The sequence below is a fragment of the Tenrec ecaudatus genome, chromosome 7, assembly GCF_050624435.1.
Source record: "Tenrec ecaudatus isolate mTenEca1 chromosome 7, mTenEca1.hap1, whole genome shotgun sequence".
NCBI lineage: Eukaryota > Metazoa > Chordata > Mammalia > Afrosoricida > Tenrecidae > Tenrec > Tenrec ecaudatus.
Genome location: NC_134536.1, coordinates 88216032 through 88237194, shown reverse-complemented (window position 1 = coordinate 88237194; position 21163 = coordinate 88216032). Strand labels below are relative to the sequence as shown.

General features: G+C 39.1%; 1 long non-coding RNA gene across 1 annotated transcript in view; it reads left to right on the top strand.

Moving 5' to 3' along the window:
- Positions 1-21163, top strand: part of LOC142452843 (uncharacterized) — a 97957-nt gene that overhangs the window by 53824 nt on the left and 22970 nt on the right. The window contains exon 3 of the long non-coding RNA XR_012785348.1: positions 1917-1988. This is a non-coding gene — a long non-coding RNA (uncharacterized LOC142452843). The remainder of the gene's footprint in view (positions 1-1916; positions 1989-21163) is intronic.

The window sequence follows — 21163 nt, the reverse complement described above, 5'->3', positions numbered from 1 at the left end:
AGCTCCCTGAGTGTCTCAACAGCAGGAAAGGAAAGGCAGAGAGAGCGTCTCTGTCATGCTGCCAAATGAGGTGGTCAAGCTGTGACCTGATTGACAGGCTAGACTCCACTCTTTTTCTCAAGTTGACAGGAGATTATGTAACTGCCACAACTATGATCATAGGGAATTCACTGGAGGCTTAACCTATGAATGAGACCTGCAAGCGGATTTTGGGCTTCTTCTGTTGTCCGCAGCCTTCTTGAAATCAGTTGTTCACAATTTAAGGTCTGATACCATTCCCTCCTTTTGATTTGGGTTATATAATTTACAATCCATGGATCACACAGGCTGGTGTACTTCTTCATGCTGATTTAGTTAATGCCTCACGTTAGATGGCTGCTTGTTTGAAGACAAGACTAAGATGCCAGATGCTATTCTTTCTGATAGCCAGGCACCATCTAGTTTCTTTGCCACACTTTGCTATCGCACCCATATCTTCAGTGTTCTCTTAAGGGTGGGCCTCAAGTGGGGACATGTAATAACAACTGATTATTCTTACATTGGGCTAAAATTAAGTGTAAGCCCCAAATCCATTCACATATTTATGGTTTATATATATCTCTGGGTCACCTTAGAGACATTATGTGTTAAAAATTAAAGAGAACATTATTTTATTGGGGACTTTTACAGCTCTCATCACAATTCATACACATATCCATATGTCAAGCACATCTGTCCAAATGGTGTCATCATCTTTTTCAAAACATTTTCTTTCTACTTGAGCCCTTGGTATCACCTCCTCATTTTTTCCTCCTTCCTCCACCCTCTCTTCCCCATGAACCCTTGATAATTTATAAATCATTATTTTTTTCATGTCTTACACTGACCGCTATCTCCCTTCACCCACTTTTCTGTTGTCTGTCCCTAAGGGAGGAGGCCATACATCTATCATTGTAATTGGTTTCCTCTGACTCTCTCCAACAACCCCCGCCCCCCTTCCCTTCCCCTCCTAGTATTGCTACTCCCATTATTGGTCCTGAGGGGTTTATCTGTCCTGGAGTCCCTGTGTTGCAAGCTCTTATCTGTACCAGTGTACATGGTCTGGTCTAGCCATATTTGTAAAGTAGAATTGGGGTCATGATAGTGCGGGAGAGGAAGCATTGAAGAACTAGAGGAAAGTTGTGTGTTTCATTGGTGCTATATTGCACCCTGACTGTCTCGTGTCTTCCTGTAGCCCTTCTATAAGGGGATGTCTAATTGACTACTGATGGGCTTTGGGTCTTCATTCTTCCCTCCCCCTGATTCACATCAGTATGATTTGTTTTGTTTTGGGTGTTTGATGCCTGCTCCCTGATTCCATTGGTACTTCATGTTCACACAGGTTGGTGTGCTTCTTCCATGTGGACTTTGTTGCTTCTCAGCTAGATGGCTACTAGTTTATCTTCAAACCATTAAGACCTCCGATGCTATATCTTTTGGTAGCCAGGCACCATCAGCATTCTTCACCAACTTTACTTATGCACTCATTTTGTCTTCAGCGATCTTGTTGGGAAGGTGAGCATCACAGAACATCAGGTTAATAGAACAAAGTGTTTTTGTGTTGAGGGAGTAGTTGAGTAGAGACCCAATGTCCATCTGCTACCTTAATGCTTAACATATAAATATATGTACATAGACCTATTTCCCTATAGTTATATATAAATGTATTTACATATATACATACCTGTATTTAGACCTGTATAAATGTCCTTTGCCTTCCAATTCTTACTTCTACTTCCTTTTACTTTCCTCTTGTCCCACTATCATTTTTAGCATTCGTCCAGGTTTCGGTAATTCCTTTCTGTTACATTGCCCTTGATCAAGTGCCCCCCCCCCCCCAAGCATCCTAAGCCTTCCTCACCATTGACTTTATATCACTTGTTCTTCTCTTGCACCAGGACGAAACACTAAGGGTGTGCAGAGTAACAGCAAGGGGAGCAAAGCAACGAAGTACTTGAGGAATGCCAAAGGTAGGCTTTGGGGCCAGGACGTGGCCCCCCAGCAGACTCGACTGGAAAATACTCATGAAGGTCAATGAACAGACCTGCAACTGTTTGAGGGTTTTTCTTTTTTTGCTGTTTATTTATTTTTTAGTTGTTTTCTATTGTTGTTATGTTTCGTTTTGCTTTGTTTTTGCGTGTATTAGTGTCTCTGCATGTCTCTCTGGACAATATAGGTAGGATGAACAATCTGGAGGAGAGAACAATGGGACACATGGTTCCAGGGGGACACAGGAGAGGGGGAGGTGGGGGAAAGGAAGGGGGGTGCTAACAAATCCAGGGTCAAGAGAACATTCTTGATCATCCTCTGGATTCAGGTCTTTTTGATTCCAGAGTCTGTATGTACTTCCACCAACTCTACCATGCTTTCCAAACATTGTTTGTACACGAGAATCATTAGAAAGTGTCTAGGAGAGCAAAAGCAGAGACAACTAGGCCAGAGGCAGAGGTGAGAGTGGGAGTAGAGCTCAGGGAAACTCCTAAAGTGAGGTCTCTTATCTTAGATACACCTCTGCACAGAAAAAGTACCTCAGAAACCTAGACCCAGTGCCACTTTGTGGACTACATTCCCCAGAATCCCTTGCACTTTAGATGAGTGCAAGGGAGAAAAGGGTGTGTACAGTATACTGATATTCCCAGAATCCCTCATGCCAACGTGAATCCTTGAAAGCCCTCAAACGTGTGTTCCGAGAAGCAGGCATTTTCTTGATTATAGTGATCATGATTCTCGCGCCTCGCAGTCTCCAATAAAAAGTCTCCAGCGTTGCCTGTATGTCTGACCAGAGGTAATCTTTCTCTTGGTAAAAGTTAAGAACCTAATTCCATTAACAAGGAAAGTTTTTGTTAAATGCAGATTTCTAGACTTCTCTTTTGGAGATGTTGGTTCAGTGGGTATGGCAGAGTTCTAGGATTTTATTTTTGTCAAGAGTCCTTGGTATGGACTCTTACCAAGCTTCCCTTAAGCTAGGCAACAAACACAACTTTTATGTATGCCCACTGCCTAATTTTTTAAAATCAATTTAATTTTTTTATTTAACAGTTTTATTGGCACTTCAGTCACATATTGTACAATTCAATGGTTCATTGTGCAAATTTTTACCACAATCAATTTCAGAACATTTTCTCACCCCATATACTTATTGTTATTCATGCAATTTAAAAAATCCAATCTTAGTATAAATATACACAATGAAACACTTACCAATTCAACAACTTCTACATGTATAATTCAATGCCATTGATGATACTTTTCGTGTTGTACAACCAATATTGTTATCCCTCTCCAAATTGTCCCACTAACATTAAAATGAACTCAATGTTCTTCCTCCTTCACCCATGGTAACCATAGATCAAGTTTGTGTTCCCTTTGTAAAAAAGTAGTTTTCTTGATATATTCACATATCATATATTTTCATAGTTAAACTGCTTCTAAAAAGAGTTGTATGTACATCATCACAATCAGCTGTAATGCTATTGTACTTTGGCTTCCGCTTTATGCCTCCATAGAAACTGTACCAATAACTTCCTGATTTGATTCATGTCAGCTCTTACTTAACCCGACTTTGCTAGAGCAAGTCTTAGTTCCTTTGCATTTCATTGGAAACTTGCTTTAGTGTTGTTTTTTTTAAAATTAAGAATGTTTATTTCTTTCCAGAAAGAAGTTGTGAAACATATAAAGCAAAAAGGCCGGTCCAGCTTAATTTTAGAAAAATAGCAACAAAAAAAATTTAAGTTGGCTGCTGATTTTGAAAAGATCAGGATAATGTAAGAGTAAAGATGACGGGGAGGAGATGAGCCAGTCAGGGTGCAGTGTAGCAATGATGAAACATACAAGTTTTCTCTAATTCCTAAATGCCTCCTCGCCCCCACCCCCCACTATCATGATCCCAATTCTACCTTACAAATCTGGCTAAACCAGAGGATGTACACTGTTAGATAGGTACTGGAAACACAGGGAATCCTGGACGGATGATCCCTTCAGGATGAGTGGTGATACTGGGAGGGTGGGGTGGAAAAGGGAAACTGATTACAAGGATCTACATATCACTTCCTCCCTGGGGGCCGGACAACAGAAAAGGGGGTGAAGGGAGACGTCAGACAGTGCAAGATATGACAAAATAATAATTTATAAATTATCAAGGGTTCATGAGGGAGGGGAGAATGGGGAGGGAGTGGAACTATGAGGAGGTGATGCCAGGGGCTTAAGTGGAGAGCAAATGTTTTCAGAATGATGAGGGCAGTGAATGTACAAATGTGCTTTACACAATTGATGTATGTATGGTTTGTGATAAGAGTTGTATGAGCCCCTAATGAAATGATTGGAAAAAAAAGAGTAAAGCAAAAATGAATAAATTAAAAGAAAGAGCATCCTGAGATGGGATGGAATCCAGAAGAGAGAGTGGATCATAGGTGGGAGAGGTTAACAGTGGTCTACATCTGTCTAAATTCTCCAAATCCTTAGGAAAAGTGCAGAAATTTGGTGTTAATAAAATGGAAAGAAAGTATAGTCTCTGTAAATTGTACCTGTTGACTTTGTTATACCAAAAAACCCCAAACTCACCGCTACTGATTTGATTGTGACTCATAGTGACCGTCTAGAGCATGATAGAACTTCCCCCATGGGTTTCTGAGACTGTAGCTGTTGATGGGAGTAGAAAGCCTAGTCTTTCTCCCACGGAGAAGCTGGAGGTTTCAACTACTGACCTTGGAGTTAGCAGCCCAGGAGTAACTACGACACACCTGGACGCCTCTGATTTTGCTATATAAACACATTTTTGGAAGGTTTCAGGTTAAACAAATTCATTTAATCTTATTTCATTTTACTCAGGTGATTCAGAAGAAATTTAGAAAAGATTAACATGCTTACAGTTTAGAAAAGCATTCTATTGGGTGATTCTACCTGACCTACACAATACCAGTCAGTGGTCTGTCCTGTGGCCAAGACTGAATTATGCCTCTGAAATAAAAAAAAGACAAACTGCTCATGATTTCAATCTCATTTTAGTTCCTTAATTCTCTAGTTTTTCTCCTGTAAAATAACTTTGCTTATTTTATCTCCCCCCCATTATTCATTGTTTCCCCCACTTGTTTCTTAACCCACCTTGATAACAGGACTCATATTTCCTTTCACTGAATAGTCCTGGCAGATTTTTGCATCAGAAATAGGTTATTTCAAGAAACAGTACTATTTAATAATTTATTCCAGTTGTAAGCATCATTAAGATTTTGGCTTTATGAGACAATGTTAGTATTTGTATGTATTTCTGTAAATCATGTCTTTTATTACATTGATAAATCACTTTATGGGGATTTTATAATCAAAACACATATTTTAGTCATTCAATTCTAATCTTATTTCATGGGTAGGGTGTATACTATCCATATTTTCTTCTTCTTCTTGTTTTTTCTGTTTTCTGGCTCCTAGCCCTTCATATACCATATTATTTTAATTATAGTATTTTATCAATAAGTACTAATGGAAGGTTCTGACAGATAACACTTTATTGTAATAGAAGTCATTTGATACATGTTATCTAACACAAATATTGTCCAGTAGGTAAGGCAGATATCATATGTATACACATACACATATGTATTTTCCTATATATATATATATTTTTTTAAGGAGGGAAAATAGACATGAAAAAGGCAAGTAACTTTACTGAAGTTTTTGTAACAAACCAGTAGCGTGAAATCTTGCTCCATCTCTGGAAATGTTTCTCAAAGGATTTACTGGTCTTTGCTTTCTTGGCAACCAGAGTTTATTGTATATATGTATAAAATATCATGCTTCACAATTCATTAAAAATTTTGGTTTATTAACTATGGCTTAGTAAATATGTAATATATCTGTGCAAATAAGTAATTCCTTAGTTAGAAAACATCTCAGAAAATGAGGCTCAATGATTTTTCATATTTCATCGAGTGAATTTGAATTTGACAAAACTGCAGGTCCTCATTTTTTAAAACAGCTTAGTAAAAACAGACAAGTAGTTCAATTTGGCCTTCTGTGTTTCTCTATTTTCAGGTTTGTTAGATAGTTTATCATTGTCACAATATGGTCTTTGAGGTCAGACACTGCCGTTGAATTTTCATAGATATTGGTGCTGTGCCCTTTTTCCCTGCACCATGCTGTCTAGTTCACTTTAAAAACTGCATTGCTCTCATCATGTTAGGGCAGACCTTTTTAATAAAAATAACTGCGGAAGTGAGAATGATTACATTTCAGGTACCTGTGGTTTTATTTCTGTTGTCACTCATAGCACAGGCTGTCAAACACTATGCCTTACACAGGCTCCACGTTGAACTGCTAGCTCTATTTACGAGGTGAGCACGTTTTTTGCAAGGCTCTGTCGACTCTGTGCCGTTGTCGGCCTGGACTGCTCTTCCCCAGTAATTCTTTTCTTCTTCCATCAGGCTCTAGCACAACTGTCATCTCCCTAGTCCAGCTTTCTCAAGCCACCCTATTCAAAATGACAACTTTTAACCCCAAAGAAAATGAACAAACCCAATAAAAAAGTAAACACTAAACTAACATCAATGAAGAAAGCACTCACTAACAATGCATGCAGCTCAGAAAATTATGTAGAGCAGTGAAACCAATAACACCACAAAACACACCACAAAATGAATGACAGTAAATTCACCACGACACTACATTACACTAGCAGCAACTACACTAACTACACTATTTACAAGATTTAATGCACCATCAAGAAACAGAGCAACTGAATAGATAAGAAAATATGACCCATCAGTGTTTTTTTCTGTGTTTCATCAGCTTGTTGAAACATTTCAGTCGGTGTTCTACCAATTCCTGTGCCTGCTTTTGGATAATGCTTGAACTTCTTCCTTCAGTGTTGTTAGTTCTTGCTCATATGCTTCATTTTGAAATGGTGGAATTCTGACCTTTATACACTTGTATATGAAAATCCTCTAATTTACATGACTGTTCCTGAAGCGCCTGTACAAATGTAGAGTAAAAATAGAAGCACTCAGTACATGTTTAAAAATGAAAATAAATGTCTCAATTCAGAGAAACACTAGCCATTTACATTCACTTGGGTTTGTTATATAACAATTTTGTAGATAATGAAAAATAATTTTATTTTACGTTTTCCAAACTATTTTATTAGGACATAATCCAGACATCACACCATTCAGTAGTTCAGTCATTTCAAGCAGTGCTGTGCAATTGCTATCACAATCATTTTCAAAACATTTTATTCCTTCTTTTATTCCTTGACATCAGCCCCTCATTACCTGCCCTGCCGTACCCCCCAGGAACCCTTGTTCTAGTTATTGTCTCTATAGATTCACCCAAGCTGGGTTCACCTACCAAAAAACATAGAAAGATACACAACAGAGTCAAGAATACTACCAACAATAACAAAACACCAAAGAGATAAATAAGAAATGAAACCAAAAATATTAAGAGGCAGATCAAGCTCAAAGTATATCAAAAGGGAGGTTAGATGACAAGGTTTTGACCATTAAACTCAGACTTATCATTTTAATCTACTCTAATCATCTCTTCAATACTCTGTCTGATAACCAGGTTATTCTCATCCCTCAATGATAATCAGAGGGGAATCACTGGAGGTTTATGCAATGTGTAGATCCTGCGAATGTTTTTTTGAAGATTCTTAATGTGCATTTATTAAATAAATGGATGCATATGAAACAAGTTGATGTAAGAAGGATTTCAGAAGACCCTCCACTGTACCTTCTCCCAAGGATTTTGTTGCAAGGATCAAGAACACTTGGTTTCTTGGTCAAATTAAACCTGGGAAGTTATGTTGAGAGTTCTTCCTAGAGTGAAATGTGCTACCTACTGCTTTTATCATGACACATGAAGCAGTCCTTCTATTTGCTGGTGTCAGTTACTCTTGGGTTGGCGCCAACTCATGGTGAGACCGAAAGGTGGCCCAGTTCCACGACATAGTCTGAATTCTTGGTAGGTTTGAGTCCGCTGTTGTCTTGGCCACAGTGTATTTTCAACCTAGGAGACTTAGCTTTCAGTACCATATTGGACAATATTTTGTTGCAATCCACAAGACTTTCCCTGGCTAATTTCTGGAAGAAGCTTGCTGGATCTGTTTTTCTAGTGTCTTTGTAAGCGCCACTCTATCATGGGTGACCCTGGATTTGCAAGTCAGAAAATCTGTGTTCAATGGTTAGCTCTTGGCCTTTCTTGACATGGTTTTAGGACATTCCCTTCACCTCTCTGACTGTCACTTTCCTCATGCGATGGCATCTTCACAGAGTTGCTGATGGAGTAGAGGAGACCATGAGTGTAAGGTGCTGACTACCATACTCCATTTTCAACACCCTTCTGGGCTGTTCCTGCTTGGTTCCCCAGCGGACCCGCCAGGCGCTGCTTCCTGTTTGTTTTCTGCTCTGGCTGCTCCCTATGAATATATTTTGGTCTTCCACTGTCATCGATAGTCTTCTGCAAACCAGAATTTCACAATGTAAGCTCTGATACCATCAGCTCCATCAGATTTGGATTATATGATTTACAGTCTTTGTATCATGTCATTTACAGTCTTTGGGTCACAGATGTTGATGTACTTCTTCCATGTAGGTTTAATTGACATCTCACTTAGATAGCTACTTGTTTGAAAACAGGCCTTTAAGGCCCCAGACCCTATTTTATTTGGTAGCCGGGCACCATTTAAAATTTCTTCATGACACTTTGCTGTAGTACTTGATATGCAGTATTGAGTAGAGCCATGTTGTAAGAACTAATTGTTCCTGGATTGGAGCTAGAATTAAATGAGTCCCAAATCAATCCCTAAATCAATGTTTTTTATTTTTCTCTGTTTCACCAAAGATGCATCTTGGTTATTTTATGGTAGAGAGTTTTATTGATCATCTCTCTAGAGCATAAGGTCCTTCTGCTGATAGTGTCTTTTTTATTATTTATCTATATCTCTCTGTTTTTAATTTTAAAAAGTTTATGGTGTCTTTGATTTAGCCCATGGTAGTGTATTTAAAACACTTGAGAAAGGGAGGTGAAACAAGTGTAGGCTGTGTATAAATTGCAATACATGGATTATTGACTTGCAGATTAACTTTTTATATGACTGGGCACTATTTACCACACAATGGGAATTGGTGGTCAGGCAAAATTTACAATAATATTCACCGACAATGTCAGACACAGGTCTGTCAGAATAATACATATTTTAATGCAGCAAGTAGGAAATTGAAGTAGTAAGTAAATGTTAGTCTGCCTGCCAACAGATCAGTATTATTGGTATAGCTGTCCTTTATAAGGTGAACTGCTTTATTATAGGCGTTGTAATTTCAACCTTAAATTCTCTGGTTATAGGTGTGTTGAAGTAGAGCCCAGCTCACTTAATGGGGTTTCCACATAACATCCATCTGGTATGGCCTTTGGATTGTATTGGGTGCCTCGAAGATCCAAGGTTCAATGTCCCAGTATTTTATGGCCCATGGCCTGGGTTCCCAGGGGCTATACAGATTCAGACCAATGTGCTCTATTGGAAACATAATCACAAAATAATTTTAAAATGAAGAAGTCCTTTTATTTGCTGCTATAATTTGGATTTGTTTAAAATAGGTTTGGAATATTGTATTTTGCTGAAGATTCTAGAGTTCTTGTCCCATAAATCTTTTGTGACAAGTAGTGATACCAATAATTTAAGAACAATGTACTTTCAATGGTCAAAAGTTCATAAAAATATTCTTAGATGTCACTACTAGACGTTCTGATTTGATTTTTCTTCAGAGAAAGATTTCTTACATTTTAGATGACACAGATACAAACTCAACTTTAAATCTGGCTATACACACATTCTACACAAGTGTTTATTTAACTATTTAAAATTAGGGAAATAACATCCCTTTAAAAGTCAATTTTAAAAAAGTAAGTTAACATGGGATATCATTAAAAGAGATACATATGTACCTAAAATTTTGACTTACCATACAATAAGAAAATGTAAATGAATACTTTGCAGTTTGTAAGTCTTAAAAATTAATTTAGTAGTGTGCTGACATTGTGAGTGACACTACTAAGTATAGAATTTTCTAGACTTTTTTTGTGTGTGTGTGACTGTAGTAAGGAAATCTAATCTCACAAGTTTTGGGAGGCTAGAAGTTCAAATTTAGAATTCTGACTCTAATAGAAGGCTCTTTGTCAGTCATGGAAAAGGAACTTGTCTCCTTGAAACATGTCTTGACCTCAATAGCCTCCTAATTTTAGGATGTTCATGGTATAGAGACCCTGTGTCCATAGGATGTTATCTACTTCTGGCTCTTCTTTCTTGGTGGTAGTAACGACTCTCTGCTCACTACTCATGTCTTTGATCTCTTGTAAAGTCTGTCTAGATTTTTATAACTTTGTTATGGGTGGGGTTTTGTGACAACTTGGCTGGGTTAGGATTCTCAGTGGTTTGGCAATTGAGAGCTAGTCATCCCCCACAATGAGAGCTAACAATGTAATCAATCACCTCCACTGGGGCATAGCCTGCTTCCAATATGGGTGAACATTGTGGGAAAATTTGTTTGCTGGATCTGGATCCTGCATCTGGCTTATTCCCAATATTGCAAATATTCATAGACAAAATCATAATTCAAATGCATCAATTCTTCTGCAAACCTCCTTACTATTTTCCAACTTTCACATGCATATAAGGTGATCAAAAATTGCATGGCTTGAATCAGGTACACCTTAGTCCTTTAAGTGACAACTTTGTTTTTCAACACTTTAAAGAGATCTTGTGCAACACAATTGTCCAATTCAGTATGTCCTTGGGGCATTGTTTGGGGATTCAAGCAAAATGAAATTATTGACAACTTCAGTCATTTTCTGTTTACCATGATTTTGTCTACTGGTCTAGTTGTAAAGATGTTGGTTTTCTTTGCATTGCATTGCAATCCACACTCAACGCTGCAGTCTTTCCCCTGGGGACCCAGGTCATGTGCCATAGAACACTGAGGTAGTGAGTACTGGATCTTCGAGGCATATAACATGCTCCAAAGCCATACCAGAGGGATACAATGTGGAAACCCCACGAGGTCAACTAGAATCTACCTTCAACACACCTGTAACCTGATGATTTAAGACTGACATTGCATGATGAGTGAAGCAGAAGACAGCTACACCAAGAGTATTGAGCTGTTAGTAACTTGCTTGACTTATTATTTCAATGCCCTACTTGCTGTACTAGGATATGTATTATTCTGACATATCTGTGTCTGACATTGTCAGTGTATATTATTGTAAGTTTTGCCTGATCACCAACTCCCATTGTTTGGGCAAATAGTGCTCAGTCATGTAAGAATTTATTCCGTACAAGTGAATAATTCAGGGATTTCAATATGTAGTTAGCCTACACTTGTTTAATCTCTCTCTCTCAATAGTGTTTTAAAATTAGATCATGGGCTAATCAATGACACTATATGCAGAAAGCCCTTATGCTCTAGGGAGATGATCAATAAGATTCTGTATCATAAATTAGCAAGGATGTCTCTAAGGTCAACCAGATGTAGATCAAAACATAGATTCAGGAATTGATTTTGGCTCCCACTTAATCCTAGCTCCAATCTAAGAACAATTAGTACTTACAACATAGCCTTGCTCCATGCTCACCCACATGAAGGAAACTGGAAGATATGGGTGCTATAGCAAAAGGGGGTGAAGAAGTTAGATGTTGCCTGGCTAGGTCTTAAAGGCTTGTTTCCAAACAAGCAGACATCTAAATGAGATGTCAATTAAGCCTACATGGAAGCTTAAATTGTGAGATTCTGATGTGTAGAAGGCTATGGAGGAATGTGGAAACCCAAAATACATTCACAGGATCTAAACAAGGAATAAGTCTCTGGTGATTTCCCACTAACCATAATTGAGAGATGGGGAAAATATGGTTGTCAGACAAAGAATATTGGACAGATGACTCTAGTAGGTTAAAATGATAAATCTGACTTGAAAGGTTACAACCTTGTCACTTGATCTCCCTTCTGATGTACTTTGGGTTTGATCTGGTTTTTAATATTTCTTTCTTTTTCACATTGGGGTTTATCTCTGTTGCATTTAGTCATTGTTGGTAGCCCTTTTTGGCTCTTTGTTATGTGTCTTTCTGCGTTTTTCGATGTATGAAACCCAGGATGGGTCCATCCAGAGAGACAACAACTAGAATGAGTATTCCTGGGGGTATAGCAGGGGAGGTGGGGGAGGGAATAGGGGGCGCTGCTATTAAGGAGTTCGAGAAGAAAAAAAAGTTCTGAAACTGATTATTAGCAATTTCACAACACTACTTGATATGATTTAACTATGGAATGATATGATGTCTTGTTTAACTTTTAATAAATAAAATAGTTAGGGAAAAAAAGACGGCAGTCATTGATTTTCATCAGCAAATGCTTCAAGTCCTTCTTGCTTTCAGCAAGCAAAGTTGTGTCATCTGTATATCTAAGGTTGTTATATGCTTTTCTCCAAACTACATGTGACGTTCATCTTCATATAGTCCCACTTCTTGAAATATTTGCTCAGCATACTGATTGAATAAGTTGGTCACAGGCTACAACCCTGGAACACAACACACCTGATTTTAACCATGTAGTATTTCCTTGTTCTGTTCCAATGACTACCTTTTGGCTCATGTACAGGTTCCACATGTGTATGATTAACTATTAGTCAAGAATTCTCATTCTTTTTCAATGTAATCCAGTTTTTTAACATGATTTCCACAGTTGGTATGTTTTTTAATAGTCAATAAAGCACTAGTAGACATCTTTCTGATATTCTTTGCTTTACTGAAAGAACACGTCTCACATCAGCAATGGCATCCCTTGTTCCAGGTCCTCTTCTGAATCTGGCTGGAATTTCTGACTGCTCTATGTTGAGGTACTGCTGTAACCACTGCTGAATTATCTCCAGCAAAACTTTGCTTACATGTGATATTAGTTATATTGGTCCATAGTTTTTGCATTTTGTTGCATCATCTTTTTTTGGAATGGGCATAGGTATGAATCCCTTCCAGTTGGTTGGCCAGTAGCTCCCCTCCAAATTTCTAGGCCTCCATTAACGAGCATTTTTAGTGCTTCATTTCAATTGCTATCCTGTTAATTTCTGGAGATTTATTTTTTTCTAATCCCTTCATAGTGGCTTGGACTTATTCCTTCAATACCATTGGTTCTTAATCATATGTACCTCTTGAAATGGTTGAATTTCCTTTTTGGTACATGACTGTGTATTTCTTCCATTGTCTTTTGATGCTTCCTGCATCGCTCACTTTTTGTCCAGAGACTTTTTCAATTTTTGAACCTAAGTCTTGAATTGTTTCTTCAGTTCTTTCAGTTTGACATTCCTGAACATGTTCTTCTTTTTATTTTTCTAACTCTGTGTTTTTGCACAGTGTTTTTCATTGTAAGACTACTTAGTTTTCTTGCTCTGCCCTTGTAAAGTTTCTGTTTGATTTTTTTACTTTACCATTTCTAACACTCACTTTAGCGACTTTATGTCCAAGGGAAAGTTTCAGATTCCCTTCTGGCATCACTTTAGTCTTTGAATTCTTTCCTGTTTTTTATTTTTATTTTTTTAGTGATATTTACTTTCTTCATGTATGATGCAATTGATGTCATCACCCATCTCGTCAGGTCTTTTGTCATTAATGTTCAGTGCATTAAATCTGTTCTTGAGGTGTCCTCTAAATGCAGGTTGAGTATCTCAAAAACAAATTCATTGCTATTGAGTTGATTCCAACTCTTAGCCACCCAAAGACAAGAGAGTCCTGTCCTGTGGGTTTCTGAGATTGTAACTATTTATGGGAAAAGAGGCCCTTATCTTTTCCCCTCAGACTAGCTGGTGGATTCAAACTGCTGATCTTGTGGTTAGCATCCCATGAGTAATCCACTACATCACCAGAGCTCCTCAAGTTTGTTTGTTTTTCTCTTTCTCATGGATTTGTTTTTTCTTAAGATCAGCCTGCACTTGCATCTGAGCAATTGATGGACTGTTTCGCTGATGTTACCTGGCCTTGCTTTGGCTGATGATATTGGCCTTCTTCCTCTTCTCTAAACTAAAGAAAAATATTCAACCACTGCTTTGAAATATTTCATGGAGGTGAGCACAAAATGATATGATTTTTTGTTCTTTGATGCCTGATAACTGATCCCTTCGGCACCTCATGATCACACAGGCTGGTGTGCTTCTTCCATGGGACTTTGTTGCTTCTGAGCAAGATGGCTGCTTGTTTACCTTCAAGCCTTTAAGACCCCAAATGCTATCTCTTTTGATAGTTGGGCACCATCATTTTTCTTCACCACATTTGCTTATGCACCTGCTTTGTCTTCAGTGGTTGTGTCGGGATGGTGAGCATCATAGAATGCCAATTTAATAGAAGAAAGTATTCTTGCATTGCCGGAGTATTTGAGTGGAGACCCAATGTCCTTCTGCTACCTTAATACTAAACCTATAAATATATCCACATAGACCTATTTCCCCATACTAACATATAAATATATTTACATATGTACATGTCATTATCTAGACCTCTATAAATGCCCTTTGCCTCTGATCTCTTTCCTTTATTTCCTTTGACTTTCCTCTTGTCCCACTATCATGCTCAGTCCTCAACAGGGTTTCATCAATTCCTCTTGGTTACATTACCCTTGATCATGCCCTACCAGGCCTCCCACACCCTCTTCACTACCGATTTGGGTCACCTGTTGTTCCCTTGTCCCTGAGTTTGTTAACACCACTACCTTTCCCCACACCTCCCCCTCTCCTATGTACCCCTGGAACTGTCGGTTCCGTTGTTTTCTCCTCCAGATTGTTCATCCAGCCTATCTTATTTAGACAGACCTGTGGAGATAATAATATGCACAAAATTAAGACAGAGCAAAACCAAGTAACAATATACAGCAAAACAACAACAACAAACCAATAACAAAAAAAAAACACAAAACAAAACACAAGAAAGAAAAGCTTGTATTTAGTTCAAGGATTGTTTGTTGGCCTTTAAGAGTGTTTTCAGTCCAGTCTGTTAGGGGCACCATGCCCTGGCCCCAAAGTCCACCTTCAGCATTCACTGGGGACCTCCCCGCTCCATTCCCTTGCTGTTCTGTTGCACCCCTTAGTGTTTTGACTCAGTGTGGTGTGATTACATCATGTGCAATTCCCACACTTTGTCTCTGGTGTTGTCCCCTGTAGGGCTATGGGTCAGTGGGGTGTGTCATGTCTCCTAGTGTGGCCGGCCAAGTGGTCCTCTCTGTCGACTGGCTGCTCTAATTGGGACCATTGTCCTCAAGGCCTGGTGGGCCAGGATGTGCTCCACTCTTTCCTCCTCCCCCTTCATCTGCTCTCGTGTGCTCTGATCAGCTATGTCCCTCACCCGGAGCTGCAGATTGAATGCTGTCCTTTGAAATAAATTCTTCTGGGGTGAGGGGCAGGTGTCCACGTAGTAGTTGGGATTGGGACCAGCCCCCCCCCCCCCGCCCAGACCTCTCCACTGGTTCCCTTCTCCATGTCTGCATGTTGCATTTACATCTTGAATCACTGGGTTGAAGTCTGGTCCCTCTTTCCCTGTGGAGATATAAACAATATCCTCCTCTTGGGTGGGTTAGTGTCTTGGGCTAAGACATTCAATTGTGGGGATCATAAAAAACTATGCATGATCCTGAGAAGAATGGGGGATTCTAGAATACTTAATTGTGCTCATGCAGAACCTGCATATGAATCAAGAAGTGGTTGTGCAAAAAGAACAATGGCATGCCACGGGGTTAAAATCAGGAATGGTGTGCATCAGGATTGCTTTCTCTCACCATCCTTACTCAATACATACTGGGCAAGTAATCCGAAAAGTTGGATTATATGAAGAAGAATGTGGCATCAGGATTGGAGGAAGGCCCAGTAACAACTTGTGACGCGTGGATGACACAACCTTGCGAGGATTTCAGATTTCAGGAAGAAGAATCAATGCATTTGTATTATGGTGCTGGAAGAGAATATTGAATGTAGCACAGACTGCCAAAAAAACCCCACATATATCTGTCTTAGAAGAAGCACTACCAAAATGCTCCTCGGAAGCGAGGATGAGGAGACTTCATTTCACACTTTGGACATATCACCAATAGGGACCCGTCCCTGGAAAAAGACTTCATGCTCGGTATAGCAGAGGGGCAGTAAGACAGAGGGAAACCTTTGACAAGATGAGTTGACAGAATGGCTGCAACAATGGGCTCAAACATAAGAGCAATTGTGAGGATGGCCAGGTGGTCTTTTCTTCTGTTGTATATCAGGTTTGCTAAGGCAGAACTGACTCTATGGCACCCAACAGCAACAATAACACCTTCTTGTCCCACAGATATTGTTTGGGAGTCAATAGCTAGATCTTATTTTTCTTCATAAAGCAGCTGATGGGGCTGAACCTTTGCCTTTTCTATTGTCAGCTGACCTCATAATCATTGAACTACCATGGATCCTTCTGTTCCTTCAAACAAAGTAATATTTTGAATATAAAAATTTTACATATTTTAATAAATGTATGATTAGTATAAGTACTTTTCTGTCAAATGACTCTTGGCAAGCAGATATCTACCCTGTCTGAGCTACAGAGTGACAGCATCCCAGGGCCTCCTGACATAGTCACGAGGCTTCATTTTGCTCTGGGTCTTTGTAGGTTATTACTGGGAAAAGGCTGGAGGTTTCAGGCACTTCTGTAGTTACTGGGAGGGGGCTACGAGGTTTCTAGCCCTTCTATTCTCAGTTCTTTTCCAGATCATAAAGTATTCAGATAAAGGGCCGGATTCAGACCAGTGTTAGAAAAGTGTTTTGAACAGAATGAGAGAGCTTATTAAGCAATTACCGGAATGGAACCCTGACGGGCCCCCTTCTGCTCTGAGGGTCGACTGGCTGGCTTTCTGAGCGTCTTCTGCTGTTGTCTGCTTTCTGTAGCTTACCCGCAGGTCTGAAACCAAGGGTCAATTCAACCATTGTTGGTGGTGGTGTGAAGATCTTGTGTTTCTCTGCCCACCTGCTTTCTCTCTCTCCTCTTCTGGACTAGGAAATGTTGTCTTCTCTGCGACTCCCTCCTTTGTTCTGGGAAGCTAAGAGGAAATGTGCAGGCTCCTCTATTTCGTGCTAGAAATGCATTCCATAGTCAACCTCTTTCCTCTTGCCCAAATCTGTGTAGCTAGCAATGCTATAGAGGGCTTGAAGAGCATTAGGGAGCCAGTTACGAGATCAGTCGAAAGATCTTTGTCTTTCTTACTCAGTTTTTGTCTGAATTATCAAGAATAATAGAAGGAATATAATGTTAGTGTGAATTATAGTGTCAGTTATCATTTTTCCTACCTTTACTTAAGAATATTGTTAGAAATTGGCACAGTGATTGAGGACATTTGTGTTTGTAAGACGATTTGCTACAAGTTAGTGTATACGCAATGGAAAAACCATTTAAAATTGCACTTATATGCCTATTCTATCACAAGAGGGCACTCAAGCCCCATTCTTTAAAGCACAGGGTGTTTTAAGTATTTATTTGAAATAGAATTTCACTGCAAGGATATTTAGAACTACATGGAATTCCAAGTTTAGCAAACTGCTTATTATTTGACATTTCTGGGGATTAGTGATTTTATTTATGCAGATACAGCAGTTCTTAATGCATTAATATCATAAGAGATTTTTCACCGGCAGAATATAAGAATATGTAAATGTGCTGTGATAAATAAGTTTTCATTTTTGATGACTTATTCCAAGTTATCATTAAAAATGTACTTACCATCATCTGATTGACATGAGATTACTAGTTAGTTCTCATGCAGTCAATCAGCACTACTATCTGCTCTGATGTTTTAATTCTTTGGGCAACAAAGTTCACTGTGCTTTAAACATGTGGCAGGTATTTCATCAGTTCATTTGAAATCATGGTTTTTGTAGTTGTAGGTTGTATTAATTGTCCACTGCTGCTTAACAAAGCGCCGGGAAATTTAGTGGTTTAAAGAATCGCTTATTATCTTATACTTCATGAGAGTAAGAGATCTGGTAGCAGCTTAGCAGGTTGACTGTGCCGCAAGGACTCTCACAAGGTGGCAGTCAAAGTCATGGTTGCTTATCTGCCAGCTCCTTCCTTCTGTAAGACATAAGGACCTTTGATTCTCCCACAGCTTCTCTAATGCCTGGGCTAGGGGTGTGCTCAGATCTGTGACAAAGAGCCCCAGCTTGTGTAGGACATGCATACAACCAACACCAGACACACTCAGAGGAGACATGGTTTCGGCATGACCTTGTGGGATTGTAGCTTCACCAGGGTCTGGGGTGCTCTCTGCCCTCCTCTCCTCCCATCTTCCTGGCCTTTTCATCTTTCCTTGCTGCCTGCCTGGCCTTTGGAATTCAAGTTGGAATATCAGATGTTGAAACAACAAAGACCGCATAACTAGCCCCCACAATCCCTTTAACAAGTCATTCACTCCAGTGGTTCTCAGCTAGTGGTAGTTTTGCCACATCCCTTGCCCCATTGTCCCCAGAATATTTTGCAATTCAGGGAGGAGTTTTTGATTATTATGACTGGTGTGTGAGCTACTGGTAGATAGTCAGCAGAGGCCATGGCTGGTGCTCAATATACTACAATGTACAGGACAGTCCTAGTATTATGGTCCAGAATTTCAATATCGCTGAGGTTGAGAAACCTTGCTTTTAAAAAAATTTAAAGATCATCTTATTGGGGGCTCTTCCCTTTTTGTGTGTGAGTGTGTGAAAACTTTTATATCTAGAATTCAACAACTGGACTCAGTTTGGATGATCAGTTGGCAACATTCAAAGAAACTGTTTTTTAAAGTCCTGTGAAGCAAGATTTCTGAACTTTGGCGTGGTTGACACTTTTGACTGGATAATTCTTTGTTGTAGGATAGGAAAGAGGAGCTGTGGCTCTGTTATTCTGACTAATAATCATGCTTTAAGACATGAAATTTATAATGCTTTCGCAATTATGTCTTCATAACAGATCAAAAAGATAAAAATTCTTAAACATACACAAGCTTCAATTTATGATGATACATAGTTGTAAGATATTAGCAGGTCTTAAAATTTATTTTATTTAAGCAATGAAGTCCCTGGGGAATACCAAAAACAGACTTTGGGGGCAGAGCTTGGCACCCACTCAGACTAGACTGGAAAACACTCCTAAAGGTAAACAAACAGATCTAGAACCATTTATAGGCTTTTTTTTTTGTCGTTGGTTTTTATTGTTGTAGTTGTTTTTTTTTTGTTTCTTTTGTTGTTTTGATTTGCTCTCTCTTGTTTTTGTGCTTCTTATTGTCTCTGCATGTCTATCTATATAAGATAGGCGGGATAAACAATCCAGAGGTGAAGACATCAAGACTGACACTTTCTGGGGGCACAGAAGATGGGGAGGCAGGGGAAAGGAAGGTTGTGTCAACCAACCCAGGGACAAGGGAATGACATGTGATCTAAAATCAATGCCAAGGAGGGCATAGGATGCCTGGTGGGGCTTGATCAAGGGCAATGTAACAGAGGAATTACTGAAACCCAAAAGAAGGCCAAACATGATAGTGGGATAAGAGGAAAGTAAAAGAAAATAGCGGAAAGAACCAGGAAGCAAAAGACATTTACAGAGGTCTAAATACAGGCATATATATATGTATATACATTTATATATAACCATAGGGGAATATATTTATATGGTATGTATTAAGGTAGCAGATGGACATTGGTCCTCTACTCCAGTATTCCCTACACACAAAAACACTTTGTTATAATTAACCGGTATTCTGTGATGCTCACCTTCCCAACAAGATCGCTGAAGATAAAATGGGCACATAAACAAAGGTGGTGAAGAATGTGACCTCCTCCCTGGGAGATGGACGGCAGAGAAGGGGGGGAAGGGAGACTCCGGATAGGGCAAGATATGACAAAATAACAATCTATAAATTATCAAGGGCTCATGAGGGAGGGGGAAGCGGGGAGGGAGGGGAAAAAAAAAGAGGACCTGATGCAGAGGGCTTAAGTGGAAAGCAAATGCTTTGAGAGTGATTAGGACAAAGAATGTACAGATGTGTTTTATACAATTGATGTATGTATATGTATGGATTGTGATAAGAGTTGTATGAGCCCCTAATAAAATGTTTAAAAAAAAAGAAAAAGAAAACAAAGGCGGTGAAGAAAGCTGATGTGCATGTTTATCAAAAGATATGGCATCAGGGGTCTTAAAGACTTGAAGATAAATAAGCAGCCATCTAGCGGAGAAGGACAAAAGTCCACATGGAATAAGCACAGCAGCCTGTGTCGATCAGGAGGTATCAGGCATCAAAAACCCAGAACAAAAAAAGTCATAGCACAATGAAACATATAACTTTCCTCTAGTTCTTTAATGCTCTCCCCAACCCCAATTCTACCTTACACTCTGGCTAGACCAGAGGATGTACACTGGTACAGATAGGAACTGGAAACACAGGGAATCCAGGACAGATAAACCTCTCAGAACCAGTAATGAGAGTAGCAATACAGTAACAGGAAGGTGGGAGAGAATGAGGAAACAGATTACATTGATCTACATATAACCCTCTTCCTGGGGGACAAACAACAGGAAAGTGGGTGAAGGGAGCATCCCACAGTGTACGACATGGAAAAAAATGTATAAATTATCACAAGTTCATGAAGGAAGGAGGGTGGAGGAAGTGGGAGAATGAGCTGATACCAAGGGCTCAAGTAGAAAGAAAATGATGATGGCAACATATGTACAAATGTGCTTAACACATGGATGTATTTATTGATTGTGAAAAGAACTGTACCAGACCCCACAAAAATGATTTAAAAATGATTTTATTTATTTATTTTAAACAGTTTTATTGGCACACAATCCACATGCGTAGTGCAATAAGGTCTTAAACGTTTAAAACACATATCATCACAAATGTTCTCTGTTGTAGAATTTCACACAATATCAGACATCTCAGCTATTATTTTAAAAAATCATAGCACTGACAGCAGCTTTAAATTTACATGCATCACAACACCCAGAGGTCAACCTAAATATGGCGGTATCGACATGGAACAAACTAAGAGGACTGAAAACAGGGGATCGGAGATACTAATTTATACCAAAGACACAATAATGTAGGAAGTGGGAATAGTATAGTAGCAGAATTTCCAA